The sequence below is a fragment of the Uranotaenia lowii genome, chromosome 3 (genome assembly GCF_029784155.1).
Source record: "Uranotaenia lowii strain MFRU-FL chromosome 3, ASM2978415v1, whole genome shotgun sequence".
Classification (NCBI taxonomy): Eukaryota; Metazoa; Arthropoda; class Insecta; order Diptera; family Culicidae; genus Uranotaenia; species Uranotaenia lowii.
The window spans coordinates 196,888,521-196,903,875 of record NC_073693.1 but is presented as its reverse complement, the minus strand read 5'-3'; the positions used below and the strand labels follow the sequence as shown (position 1 = coordinate 196,903,875).

General features: G+C 36.0%; 1 long non-coding RNA gene across 1 annotated transcript; it reads left to right on the top strand.

Annotated features, from left to right (window-relative positions):
• Positions 1-8,414: 8,414 nt before the first annotated feature.
• Positions 8,415-10,239, top strand: LOC129757199 (uncharacterized). Its single transcript, XR_008739643.1, has 3 exons — positions 8,415-8,986; positions 9,053-9,290; positions 9,354-10,239. It is a non-coding gene; the product is annotated as an uncharacterized LOC129757199 (long non-coding RNA).
• The last annotated feature ends 5,116 nt before the right edge of the window (positions 10,240-15,355 follow it).

Sequence of the window (15,355 nt, the reverse complement as noted above, 5' to 3'; positions counted from 1 at the left end):
TGCTGCATTTGTTTTTGTTGAACAAACTTTTCAAATTAAGTTAATATAGTGAAAAAGTCAATATTTCGACATGTACGCACTGTTGTGGAAATTCCGGAAAATTCACGGGGTAGGGGAAAATTCTGAGTACAACGTTTTGTTTCTAGTATCAATACCAACATATCTAGTATAGTGGCTTAGTGCTGCATTTGTTTTTGTTGAACAAACTTTTCAAATTGAGTTAATATAGTGAAAAAGTCAATATTTCGACATGTACGCACTGTTGTGGAAATTCCGGAAAATTCACGGGGTAGGGGAAAATTCTGAGTACAACGTTTTGTTTCTAGTATCAATACCAACATATCTAGTATAGTGGCTTAGTGCTGCATTTGTTTTTGTTGAACAAACTTTTCAAATTGAGTTAATATAGTGAAAAATTCAATATTTCGACATGTACGCACTGTTGTGGAAATTCCGGAAAATTCACGAGGTAGGGGAAAATTCTGAGTACAACGTTTTGTTTCTAGTATCAATACCAACATATCTAGTATAGTGGCTTAGTGCTGCATTTGTTTTTGTTGAACAAACTTTTCAAATTGAGTTAATATAGTGAAAAATTCAATATTTCGACATGTACGCACTGTTGTGGAAATTCCGGAAAATTCACGGGGTAGGGGAAAATTCTGAGTACTACGTTTTGTTTCTAGTATCAATACCAACATATCTAGTATAGTGGCTTAGTGCTGCATTTGTTTTTGTTGAACAAACTTTTCAAATTAAGTTAATATAGTGAAAAAGTCAATATTTCGACATGTACGCACTGTTGTGGAAATTCCGGAAAATTCACGGGGTAGGGGAAAATTCTGAGTACAACGTTTTGTTTCTAGTATCAATACCAACATATCTAGTATAGTGGCTTAGTGCTGCATTTGTTTTTGTTGAACAAACTTTTCAAATTGAGTTAATATAGTGAAAAAGTCAATATTTCGACATGTACGCACTGTTGTGGAAATTCCGGAAAATTCACGGGGTAGGGGAAAATTCTGAGTACAACGTTTTGTTTCTAGTATCAATACCAACATATCTAGTATAGTGGCTTAGTGCTGCATTTGTTTTTGTTGAACAAACTTTTCAAATTGAGTTAATATAGTGAAAAATTCAATATTTCGACATGTACGCACTGTTGTGGAAATTCCGGAAAATTCACGAGGTAGGGGAAAATTCTGAGTACAACGTTTTGTTTCTAGTATCAATACCAACATATCTAGTATAGTGGCTTAGTGCTGCATTTGTTTTTGTTGAACAAACTTTTCAAATTGAGTTAATATAGTGAAAAATTCAATATTTCGACATGTACGCACTGTTGTGGAAATTCCGGAAAATTCACGGGGTAGGGGAAAATTCTGAGTACAACGTTTTGTTTCTAGTATCAATACCAACATATCTAGTATAGTGGCTTAGTGCTGCATTTGTTTTTGTTGAACAAACTTTTCAAATTGAGTTAATATAGTGAAAAATTCAATATTTCGACATGTACGCACTGTTGTGGAAATTCCGGAAAATTCACGGGGTAGGGGAAAATTCTGAGTACTACGTTTTGTTTCTAGTATCAATACCAACATATCTAATATAGTGGCTTAGTGCTGCATTTGTTTTTGTTGAACAAACTTTTCAAATTAAGTTAATATAGTGAAAAAGTCAATATTTCGACATGTACGCACTGTTGTGGAAATTCCGGAAAATTCACGGGGTAGGGGAAAATTCTGAGTACAACGTTTTGTTTCTAGTATCAATACCAACATATCTAGTATAGTGGCTTAGTGCTGCATTTGTTTTTGTTGAACAAACTTTTCAAATTGAGTTAATATAGTGAAAAATTCAATATTTCGACATGTACGCACTGTTGTGGAAATTCCGGAAAATTCACGGGGTAGGGGAAAATTCTGAGTACAACGTTTTGTTTCTAGTATCAATACCAACATATCTAGTATAGTGGCTTAGTGCTGCATTTGTTTTTGTTGAACAAACTTTTCAAATTGAGTTAATATAGTGAAAAAGTCAATATTTCGACATGTACGCACTGTTGTGGAAATTCCGGAAAATTCACGGGGTAGGGGAAAATTCTGAGTACAACGTTTTGTTTCTAGTATCAATACCAACATATCTAGTATAGTGGCTTAGTGCTGCATTTGTTTTTGTTGAACAAACTTTTCAAATTAAGTTAATATAGTGAAAAAGTCAATATTTCGACATGTACGCACTGTTGTGGAAATTCCGGAAAATTCACGGGGTAGGGGAAAATTCTGAGTACAACGTTTTGTTTCTAGTATCAATACCAACATATCTAGTATAGTGGCTTAGTGCTGCATTTGTTTTTGTTGAACAAACTTTTCAAATTGAGTTAATATAGTGAAAAATTCAATATTTCGACATGTACGCACTGTTGTGGAAATTCCGGAAAATTCACGGGGTAGGGGAAAATTCTGAGTACTACGTTTTGTTTCTAGTATCAATACCAACATATCTAGTATAGTGGCTTAGTGCTGCATTTGTTTTTGTTGAACAAACTTTTAAAATTGAGTTAATATAGTGAAAAATTCAATATTTCGACATGTACGCACTGTTGTGGAAATTCCGGAAAATTCACGGGGTAGGGGAAAATTCTGAGTACAACGTTTTGTTTCTAGTATCAATACCAACATATCTAGTATAGTGGCTTAGTGCTGCATTTGTTTTTGTTGAACAAACTTTTCAAATTAAGTTAATATAGTGAAAAAGTCAATATTTCGACATGTACGCACTGTTGTGGAAATTCCGGAAAATTCACGGGGTAGGGGAAAATTCTGAGTACAACGTCTTGTTTCTAGTATCAAAACCAACATATCTAGTATAGTGGCTTAGTGCTGCATTTGTTTTTGTTGAACAAACTTTTCAAATTGAGTTAATATAGTGAAAAATTCAATATTTCAACATGTACGCACTGTTGTGGAAATTCCGGAAAATTCACGGGGTAGGGGAAAATTCTGAGTACTACGTTTTTTTTCTTGTATCAATATCAACATATCTAGTATAGTGGCTTAGTGCTGCATTTGTTTTTGTTGAACAAACTTTTCAAATTGAGTTAATATAGTGAAAAATTCAATATTTCGACATGTACGCACTGTTGTGGAAATTCCGGAAAATTCACGGGGTAGGGGAAAATTCTGAGTACTACGTTTTGTTTCTAGTATCAATACCAACATATCTAGTATAGTGGCTTAGTGCTGCATTTGTTTTTGTTGAACAAACTTTTCAAATTAAGTTAATATAGTGAAAAAGTCAATATTTCGACATGTACGCACTATTGTGGAAATTCCGGAAAATTCACGGGGTAGGGGAAAATTCTGAGTACAACGTTTTGTTTCTAGTATCAATACCAACATATCTAGTATAGTGGCTTAGTGCTGCATTTGTTTTTGTTGAACAAACTTTTCAAATTGAGTTAATATAGTGAAAAATTCAATATTTCGACATGTACGCACTGTTGTGGAAATTCCGGAAAATTCACGGGGTAGGGGAAAATTCTGAGTACTACGTTTTGTTTCTAGTATCAATACCAACATATCTAGTATAGTGGCTTAGTGCTGCATTTGTTTTTGTTGAACAAACTTTTAAAATTGAGTTAATATAGTGAAAAATTCAATATTTCGACATGTACGCACTGTTGTGGAAATTCCGGAAAATTCACGGGGTAGGGGAAAATTCTGAGTACAACGTTTTGTTTCTAGTATCAATACCAACATATCTAGTATAGTGGCTTAGTGCTGCATTTGTTTTTGTTGAACAAACTTTTCAAATTGAGTTAATATAGTGAAAAATTCAATATTTCGACATGTACGCACTGTTGTGGAAATTCCGGAAAATTCACGGGGTAGGGGAAAATTCTGAGTACTACGTTTTGTTTCTAGTATCAATACCAACATATCTAGTATAGTGGCTTAGTGCTGCATTTGTTTTTGTTGAACAAACTTTTCAAATTAAGTTAATATAGTGAAAAAGTCAATATTTCGACATGTACGCACTATTGTGGAAATTCCGGAAAATTCACGGGGTAGGGGAAAATTCTGAGTACTACGTTTTGTTTCTAGTATCAATACCAACATATCTAGTATAGTGGCTTAGTGCTGCATTTGTTTTTGTTGAACAAACTTTTCAAATTGAGTTAATATAGTGAAAAATTCAATATTTCGACATGTACGCACTGTTGTGGAAATTCCGGAAAATTCACGGGGTAGGGGAAAATTCTGAGTACTACGTTTTGTTTCTAGTATCAATACCAACATATCTAGTATAGTGGCTTAGTGCTGCATTTGTTTTTGTTGAACAAACTTTTAAAATTGAGTTAATATAGTGAAAAATTCAATATTTCGACATGTACGCACTGTTGTGGAAATTCCGGAAAATTCACGGGGTAGGGGAAAATTCTGAGTACAACGTTTTGTTTCTAGTATCAATACCAACATATCTAGTATAGTGGCTTAGTGCTGCATTTGTTTTTGTTGAACAAACTTTTCAAATTGAGTTAATATAGTGAAAAATTCAATATTTCGACATGTACGCACTGTTGTGGAAATTCCGGAAAATTCACGGGGTAGGGGAAAATTCTGAGTACAACGTTTTGTTTCTAGTATCAATACCAACATATCTAGTATAGTGGCTTAGTGCTGCATTTGTTTTTGTTGAACAAACTTTTCAAATTGAGTTAATATAGTGAAAAATTCAATATTTCGACATGTACGCACTGTTGTGGAAATTCCGGAAAATTCACGGGGTAGGGGAAAATTCTGAGTACAACGTTTTGTTTCTAGTATCAATACCAACATATCTAGTATAGTGGCTTAGTGCTGCATTTGTTTTTGTTGAACAAACTTTTCAAATTAAGTTAATATAGTGAAAAATTCAATATTTCGACATGTACGCACTGTTGTGGAAATTCCGGAAAATTCACGGGGTAGAGGAAAATTCTGAGTACAACGTTTTGTTTCTAGTATCAATACCAACATATCTAGTATAGTGGCTTAGTGCTGCATTTGTTTTTGTTGAACAAACTTTTCAAATTGAGTTAATATAGTGAAAAAGTCAATATTTCGACATGTACGCACTGTTGTGGAAATTCCGGAAAATTCACGGGGTAGGGGAAAATTCTGAGTACAACGTTTTGTTTCTAGTATCAATACCAACATATCTAGTATAGTGGCTTAGTGCTGCATTTGTTTTTGTTGAACAAACTTTTCAAATTAAATTAATATAGTGAAAAAGTCAATATTTCGACATGTACGCACTGTTGTGGAAATTCCGGAAAATTCACGGGGTAGGGGAAAATTCTGAGTACAACGTTTTGTTTCTAGTATCAATACCAACATATCTAAGATAGTGGCTTAGTGCTGCATTTGTTTTTGTTGAACAAACTTTTCAAATTGAGTTAATATAGTGAAAAATTCAATATTTCGACATGTACGCACTGTTGTGGAAATTCCGGAAAATTCACGGAGTAGGGGAAAATTCTGAGTACAACGTTTTGTTTCTAGTATCAATACCAACATATCTAGTATAGTGGCTTAGTGCTGCATTTGTTTTTGTTGAACAAACTTTTCAAATTGAGTTAATATAGTGAAAAATTCAATATTTCGACATGTACGCACTGTTGTTGAAATTCCGGAAAATTCACCGGGTAATGGAAAATTCTGAGTACTACGTTTTGTTTCTAGTATCAAAACCAACATATCTAGTACAGTGGCTTAGTGCTGCATTTGTTTTTGTTGAACAAACTTTTCAAATTGATTTAATATAGTGAAAAACTCAATATTTCGACATGTACGCACTGTTGTGGAAATTCCGGGAAATTCACGGGATAAGGGAAAATTTTGAGTACTACGTTTTGTTTCTAGTATCAAAACCAACATATCTAGTATAGTGGCTTAGTGCTGCATTTGTTTTTGTTGAACAAACTTTTCAAATTGAGTTAATATAGTGAAAAATTCAATATTTCGACATGTACGCACTGTTGTGGAAATTCCGGAATATTCACGGGGTAGGGGAAAATTCTGAGTACTACGTTTTGTTTCTAGTATCAAAACCAACATATCTAGTATAGTGGCTTAGTGCTGCATTTGTTTTTGTTGAACAAACTTTTCAAATTGAGTTAATATAGTGAAAAATTCAATATTTCGACATGTACGCACTGTTGTGGAAATTCCGGAAAATTCACGGGGTAGGGGAAAATTCTGAGTACTACGTTTTGTTTCTAGTATCAATACCAACATATCTAGTATAGTGGCTTAGTGCTGCATTTGTTTTTGTTGAACAAACTTTTCAAATTGAGTTAATATAGTGAAAAATTAAATATTTCGACATGTACGCATTGTTGTGGAAATTCCGGAAAATTCACGGGGTAGGGGAAAATTCTGAGTACTACGTTTTGTTTCTAGTATCAATACCAACATATCTAGTATAGTGGCTTAGTGCTGCATTTGTTTTTGTTGAACAAACTTTTCAAATTAAGTTAATATAGTGAAAAAGTCAATATTTCGACATGTACGCACTGTTGTGGAAATTTCGGAAAATTCACGGGGTTGGGAGAAATTCTGAGTACTACGTTTTTTTTTCTTGTATCAAAACCAACATATCTAGTATAGTGGCTTAGTGCTGCATTTGTTTTGGTTGAACAAACTTTTCAAATTAAGTTAATATAGTGAAAAAGTCAATATTTCGACAAGTAGGAAATTTCCCACCTAACTTTCACAACCCTGTTTCATGTAGGACTATTTTGATTGAATTAAAAATATTTAAAATTCGATGTGACAAAGAGAATAACTTTAAATTCAGAGCAATTTATCATCGTTTTACGATAAGCATTTTGAACTGATGAGCTTTTTTTTCAAGAGATGAGTTTGTTGATATCATTTTTTTTAAATGAATCGAATTAAACGGTTGTTTTGATTTTTTACTCATTCATTCATCATAGCTCACGTTTGCAATTCAGGATAGATTGTTATCATAGAGATATAAACACATGAAAAAAAAAAAGTTAATCGTCGACTTGATATGTCACAGGATATTACGGTTATACTATAGGCTTATTTTTTACAAATTTATGTTGGGGAAAGTTGCTAGGAATGTTCATGAAAAATAGGTAATTGGTGATAGTAGTTATTTTTTTGTCATCATTACATTTAACAATCTCATGCTACCTCATTAACTGAAAGCTTCGGATAAGACCTAATAGGAGTAAGAAATATAGTTTTTTATGGTTCACCGTAACACTTCTCAAAAGTGTCTCCCAATCAATTCCTTTTACCCAGTCCCAACCAAAATTAATTTGCTAGGATGCAGAGGTGACCTCGGTCCTAATGCATAAAATAAATCTTTCATCCCTTTCTTTTTTCCAATCTATCCATTGACTACTAGGACGTGGCCGGCGCCGTTATTCTAAGAGAGAGCATTAGTTTTGAGCAGTGTGAATGAGCTGCTAATCCCAAGCACCATTCATTTGACTTCTAAACAAAATTGATGGCCTCGGTCAATCACGGAGTAGCAACCATTGGCGATGTGGAACTTGTTCTACTGAGCCACACCAGCGATCGTGGAACTCGAACTGATTGTAATCATAATTTGATTTTGGAGGAAGTAATCCATTTTCTATAACTATGCATTTCGGGTTTAACGGTTTAAGGTGGATGTGAGTATTTAATCAAGCTAAGCTAAGCTAAGCTAAAAAGTCAATATTTCGACATGTTCGCACTGTTGTGGAAATTCCGGAAAATTCACGGGGTAAGGGAAAATTCTGAGCACTACGTTTTGTTTCTAGTATTAAAACCAACATATCTAGTACAGTGGCTTAGTGCTGCATTTGTTTTTGTTGAATAAACTTCAAATTAATACCGTATTTGTTTTCTCCCCTCGATCAGTGTTCCACCGTACCCGACAAAAACAAACACAAATCGTCGCCAGTGTATTGCCACCTCACTCACTCACACGCTCTCTCGCAACACTGGCAAAATTATCGGTGGGCCACCGTCCGTAAGCAGAACTCCGACAGGTCAAAACCAGTGCAACACCGTCCTAATAAACAAACAGTTTGACAGCACCTAGTGGTGCACCAGTGCAACACTAGTGCAACACTCGGCATAAACAAATACGGTATAAGTTAATATAGTGAAAAAGTCAATATTTCGACATGTACGCACTGTTGTGGAAATTCCGGAAAATTCACGGGGTAAGGGAAAATTCTGAGTACTACGTTTTGTTTCAAGTATCAAAACCACATATCTAGTATAGTGGGGCTTTGACGGAAATACTACTCTTTTCCACTAGATCAAATGAGAGCTGGTTTGTCGTGTGAACGCGTTGCGTTGCTTGTAGCTTCAGCATGACATCAGCCTATCCCGATAGGAAATTTGACAGATGAAAAATTTCGCCGTTCACATATTTAGTAGGGTGCCGATATAGTCTGGCTACGAATCACCATACTAAATCAATGACCCTATTTAGTTTGCCGATTAATCGGGCTACGCTTGGATATGAAATAGGTGCCATACTAAATCGGCTGATGAGTAGGCTCACACAATTACGCATGATTTAGTAGCACAATAAGTTGATCGACGTAATCGGGGGAGATCGGTCAATTTAGAAGGTTTGCGTAGGACTCTATTTAGTTGGCAAACTTTAAGCCTATTTAGTATGGAATGGTCATAATTGAATTAGTTTGTGACATCTGTTGTCTGATGGAGTCCATCGAAGGGAAAGCTTGACCCACGATAGCACGGAAGGCCTCGTCGGTGCTCATCAGCAGTTTGTTTGAGTGGCGAGCGCGTTTCTTTCGGCTCCGTCATGACGACGTCAACCTGACCAAGTTCCCGGACGTTTTCCATGCATGCTTGAAGCCGTAATCGAAGGTGTTCATGATTCCAATGGAGGCGTCGCTAACGACGCCCTCACCGTGGGCCAGTTTCTGGATGAGGTGCCGGAGGTGAGTTGAAGGAATAAAAAATTCATTTTGAAAATTAATTTGATTGTGTTCCTTTTATTTCAACAGAAAAATCGGAAAAAATGAGCCAGGAGCTGGAATCGAAACTCCAGGAGCAGAAGAGCAAGCTGAAGGAAGAGATGCGCGACAAGGAGGAAAGACTGCGAATGGTTTAGGAAATCATTAGCACCCCGGTTGGGAAAGTGGCTCGTTCCAACAGCGTTGAAGAATTGACCACACCGGTTACTAGCCGGATTACTTCAACGAATGCCAATGGAGTCCTCTACACTCAAAGAACGATCATAGAGTAAGTTTCATCTGAAAGTTTCCAAATTCCTCATGTTTCTAATTAATTTTATATCTTTCACAGGGCGTAGCAGTGGCCAATCCCCGTCATCGGAGGTCTCGCTCCACGGGCGAACTTTGGCTGGAACACCGTGCTGCAAACCCAGTGCCACTGGGAAGGATTCTACGTCCCTACTACACCAAACGGAAGTCGGTTAACAAACTGAACGAGGTTCGGGACGTTACCCACGCTAAAGCCTCCAAGTACTTCCTCATTTCCCAGGAGGCTGATACCGAGGGGGAAGTCGAGACGAAGATTTTCAAGAGTGACGTGATGCCGACAACTACCGACCAGAAATTCGTTTCGCCAACTACTGGACATATTTTTATTCAGAAAAATAAAAATACCTCTACTGGAATCGCTTCGAGACACGAAAATTAACCACGTACATGAATCGCCCAATTTAGTCGGATGGTTCCATATTTAGCGGCCAATCAATCCGGCTATTTAGTTGGATTGGGTAGGGTTTTAGGAAAACAATCGATTTTTGTGGTCAATAAATTCGGCTATTTAGTCGGATTGAGTTGGGTGGTAGGAAGAAAAATCAATTTTTGCCGTCAATCAATCCGGCTATTTAGTACGATTTGGTAGGGTGGTAGAAAAACAATCGATTTTAGTGGTCAATCAATTCAGCTATTTAGTCGGATTGAGTTGGGTGGTACGAAGAAAAATCAATTTTTGCAGTCAATCAATCCGGCTATTTAGTACGATTGGGTAGGAATATCTCATCAACACTATCGCCCTACTAATCAGGCGATTTAGTCGGTTCCTACACAATCATGCTACTCATCACCCTATTTGATAGGCCTACGAAATCGGCTTATTAATCGGCTAATGCCCAGCAAAAACTCCCATAAGCGACGTTGCAACAATAGGCCGATTAGTATGAACGAAAATCGGCCGACGCACCCTTCGCGAGCCGACTAAGTATAGTGAATAGTAGGGTGTATTTCCTATCGGGATGCCTATCAGAACCATGGTTGCCACATGTACAGATTTAACTAGACAGGTACAGATTTTTTAGCTCATTTTTGGTACAGAATCTGTACGTACAGATGACAGATTTTCAAAATTTGGTATAGATTTGTACAGATTTTTGACTTTCAAAAACTGAAAAAAGTTTTTAAATTTTGCTTTCAACCAGTTTTTTGAAAACTTAATAGAAAATAAGGCAAAAATTAGCCTTTATTATCCTGACGATAAGAGTTCCTTACTGGGAAGTACACGATTAGTGAACCTTCATATTGTCGCTGAATCCCCAAACCGGAGTTATCGTCAATGAGCGCTGGCGACATTAACTGGCGACACTCACTGGCGACAAGTCAGTTTGTTATTATCAGGGCGTGTACAGCTTCGGGTATGTTCTTATACCAAAACGCAGAAAAAGATTTTTTATTTATTGTCATTGAAGTTGAAATCCGAAGTTTTCGCGCTGGTGATCGGCAACCTTGCCAACCAGCGACGTTGTGAAATATATAAAAATATCATTACTGGCAACGCTTGTGTAAAGTAATAACCAGCGTGCCTATACAGCAACGGGTGGTTGCATATTGAGCAAAAGTAGGCAAGGAGTACCAAAAGTTTCTCATTAGTGGGGGTGGAGACGGAGCGCTTTTTGACAGCGAATTGTTCGCCTACCATGCCTACGATTACGATTGCCACAAGATGAACGATTCCGTGTATTCACGCAGAGTAAACTTGAATTTTGGAACGAATTAAATTTATCTGTGTTAAATCTGACTTTGATTCAAAACATTCATTTTTTTGAATCCAACTCCTGTTTTCTTTGAATCAATGAATTATAGTTTTGATTCAAAAGAATAATTTTTGAAAGAAAGAATAAATTTTTTGAATTGAATAATTTTGGACTTTGATTTCAAACAAATTCTTTGATTTAAAAGAAATTTGTTCAATTGCATATTTCTTTAGAAATAAAGTAAATTTTCTTTCAACCAAAGAACAATGTTTTAAACGAAAAAGAATAATTTTTTGAAACAAAAACTTCAAACTTAGAAGATATTTTGGATTGACTTGCAAGAAGAACAGAAAACCGAAAAATCTAATAAAGTTCGGCCGCTCGTTTTAAAAATCAAACCAGTGAATCGGAGTAAGCAATAAATAAGGAGGATTCAGGATGCAAAATGGTAAGTGTAAATTAATAAATAGTGAATATTTAAGTGAATTTAAGATTTTCTAAACGCTACAGGACCACGGCCGACGGATAGATTTCCAAGTCTCTCGAACATGGTGAAAGCTGCGCAAAGTACCTTCCCAAATCCCGCGGTCGTATTCTTTCGGCCCAATCTTCAACGGCAATCACCAGTCGGACCAGCCAGCAGCTGGCTTTCGGAAGTTTATTGACCGGCCCACGGAAAATGCGAAACTCTGTCAACGATATCAAGGACCCTACTCGGTTATAGTGAACCAGTGTTTTATGTGTTTGTGAATAAAAACGAATTTAAGAATTAAAATTGTATCTTTCTATTATTCAAACTCCTAATAGGAACTTCGAAACAACAGGGTAAAAATCTACCAATTGGAATACATGGAAAATGGTTCAATGAATAAATGCTTTTAAATCTATATCTAAATTACCTTTGAGCAAAGATAATAACTTTGAGTCAAATGAAACTGGTTTTTATATCAAAGCATTAATATTTTGAATCAAAGATTTTTCAAAAGAAAAAAATCTTTGAAACAAAGGAAAATGCATTTGAACCAAAGGATTTTTTTAACCAAAGAAAAAAATCTTTTGTTTTTGCGGCACTTTCCTTATATTGTCGCTGAATCCCCAAACCGGAGTTATCGTCAATGAGCGCTGGCGACATTTACTGGCGACACTCACTGGCGACAAGTTATTATCAGGACGTGTACAACTTCGGGTGTGTTCTTATACCAAAGATTTTTTATTTCAAAGGAAAGTGCCGCAAAAATAAAGGATTTTTTCCTTTGGTTTTGGTATAAGGTACACCGGGGTAAGTGGGACGCGGGGTAAGTGGGGACGGTGGCTATTAAAACAATACTATCAACTATTTTTTCAAACTTTTAATGCAGAATGTTAAATTTACTTGTAATCTATCCAATAACTGTTAAAGAGATACGGTTCTGACAATAACGGATGTTTACGATGACTTTTCGTAAATTTTCTAATTTTAACTACGATGTGGAGTTGATGTGCATCTTTTTCAATCGCGAATTTCTCGTAAACTAGCTGGCTCTTGACGAAAAACTCTACATGGAAACAATCCTTACATTAGAAACAACCAGTTAGGAAAAGAAACGGCGATTAAAAATTAAGAAAAAAGAGTTTATTTTCAAAAATCTAAAATATTGTCTCCAAACCCTACCTGGGGTAAGTGGGGACGGCTTCATACATACTTGACGTTTAGATACTTTTTCAATTTTCTCTCCTTCATTCAATACATTTTAGCTTTATTTAGCATACGAACCATGAAAAGTTGGGAAAAAACTTGTGTTTTCTGGAATAAGCATATATTTTCGATAAAATCGGATATCGTGTGTTGCAACATAAATTACACACAATTATCACTACGATGAACTTTTTTTCAAAATTTTCGACGGTTCGAGCAATAAAGTAACGTATTCAACCAAGAAAACACAAATTTGTTGAAAATTTCCTGAGAAATCAAAGGGAAAATCTACCGTCCCCACTTACCCCATAAAGCGGGGTAAGCGAAAACACCAGCAGTCCATAACACTTCACGTGATAACTTTTTTCGCTTTTCGTCTATCAAGCTCATCCCTTCAGCATTTGTAAACAACATGTTCTGCATCACATTGAATGCGATTTTATCAAAATTGATCAATTGCTGATTTTTAAATGATTTTTTTAAGTTGAACTATACAAAAAACCGTCCCCACTTACCCCGGTGTACCTTAAATAAAAAATCCTTTGGTTCAAATGCATTTTCCTCTGTTTCAAAGATTTTTTCTTTTGAAAAATCTTAGATTCAAAATATTAAGGCTTTGATACAAAAACCAGTTTCATTTGATTTAAAGTTATTATCTTTGCTCAAAGGTAATTTAGATATAGATTTAAAAGCATTTATTCATTGAACCATTTCCCATTTATTCCAAATGGAAGATTTTTACCCTGTTGTTTCGAAGTTCCTATTAGGAGTTTGAATAATAAAAAGATACAATTTTAGTTCTTAAATTCTTTTTTATTCACAAACACATAAAACACTGGTTCACTATAACCGAGTAGGGTCCTTGATATCGTTGACAAAGTTTTGCATTCTCCGTGGGCCGGTCAATAAACTTCCGAAAGCCACTCCAGCTGCTGGCTGGTCCGACTGGTGATAGCCGTTGAAGATTGGGCCGAAAAAATACGACCGCGGGATTTGGGGAGGTGTTACTTTGCGCAGCTTTCTCCATGTTCGAGAGACTTGGAAATCTATCCGTCGGCCGTGGTCCTGTAACTATACAAGCGTTTTAGAAAATCTTGAATTTACTTAAATATTCAGTATTTATTAACTTACACTTACCATTTTGCATCCTGAATCCTCCTTATTTATAGCTTACTCCGATTCACTGGTTTGATTTTTAAAACGAGCGGCCGAACTTTATTCGATTTTTCGGTTTTCTGTTCTTCTTGCAAGTCAATGCAAAATATCTTCTAAGTTTGAAGTTTTTGTTTCAAAAAATTATTCTTTTCAGTTTAAAACATTTTTCTTCGGTTGAAAGAAAATTTACTTTGTTTCTAAAGAAATATGCAATTGAACAAATTTCTTTTGAACCAAAGAATTTGTTTGAAATCAAAGTCCAAAGTTATTCAATTCAAAAAATTTATTCTTTTTTTCAAAAATTATTCTTTTCAATCAAAACTATAATTCATTGATTCAAAGAAAACAGGAGCTGGATTCAAAAAAATGAATGTTTTGAATCAAAGTCAGATTTATTTCGTTCCAAAATTCAAGTTTACTCTGCGTGAATACACGGAATCGTCCATCTTGTGACAGGCAATCGTAATCATAGGCATGGTAGGCGAACAAAAAGCGCTCCGTCTACACCCCCCACCAATGAGAAACTTTTGGTACTCCTTGCCTACTGTTGCTCAATATGCAACCACCCGTAACTGTATAGGCATGCTGGTTATTACCAGAGTGCCTCCAGTAGGGTGGGTGCATACTGAGGAAAAGTAGGCAAGGGGTACCAAAAGTTTCTCATTGGTGGGGGGTGGAGACGGTGCGCTTTTTGACAGCGAATTGTTCGCCTACCATGCCTACGATTACGATTGCCTGTCACCCCTGTCACAAGATGGACGATTCCGTGCATTGGTATAAGAACACACCTAGCTTTACCCGCCTTGGTTATTACTTTACAAAAGCGTTGCCAGCAATGATATTTCACAACGTCGCTAGTTGGCAAGGTTGCCGATCACCAGCGCGAAAACTTCGGATTTCAACTTCAATGACAATACACGCTCATTTTTATATAACCATTTTTGGTTCTTAAATAACCATTTTATGAGTTTTGCTTCAAAACCTCCAATATGGTTATTTTTCAACAATTTTTCTAGAATTTTTTTCAACCATTTTGGTAGTTCTCGAGCATTAACCACAAAATGCTTGAAAAATTCTGTGCCTCATCACCGCCATTTTGTAAAAGATTGATTCCATAGTCGGGTGCGTTTTACGAGGAAAAAATATTAATCAATTTATACTGCTTTAGGGATCAAAATCATACGGCGAACATCCTTTTCTGAAGGTAAGTCAATTATTTGCTAGGTGATCGAAACTAGAACTGAATTTCGAATTGTATGTGAATTCCTACCTTTTTTTTTCAAATTCTTTTCTGAAAACAACTTTTGTAGGGTTACCGGAAAACCGTTCCACTTCGGTAGTATTTTCTATTGGACGGATTGGAGTGTTTTTTCAGCCTGTCGGAATACCCATGTTGGGTAAATGGGTCCATCAATTCCGGCGCTGCCCAGCTCAGAGACTAGAATCGTTTTCGTTTTTGGATTTAGTGGCTATCTTGGAAGAATTTAACTTCGGCTTTAT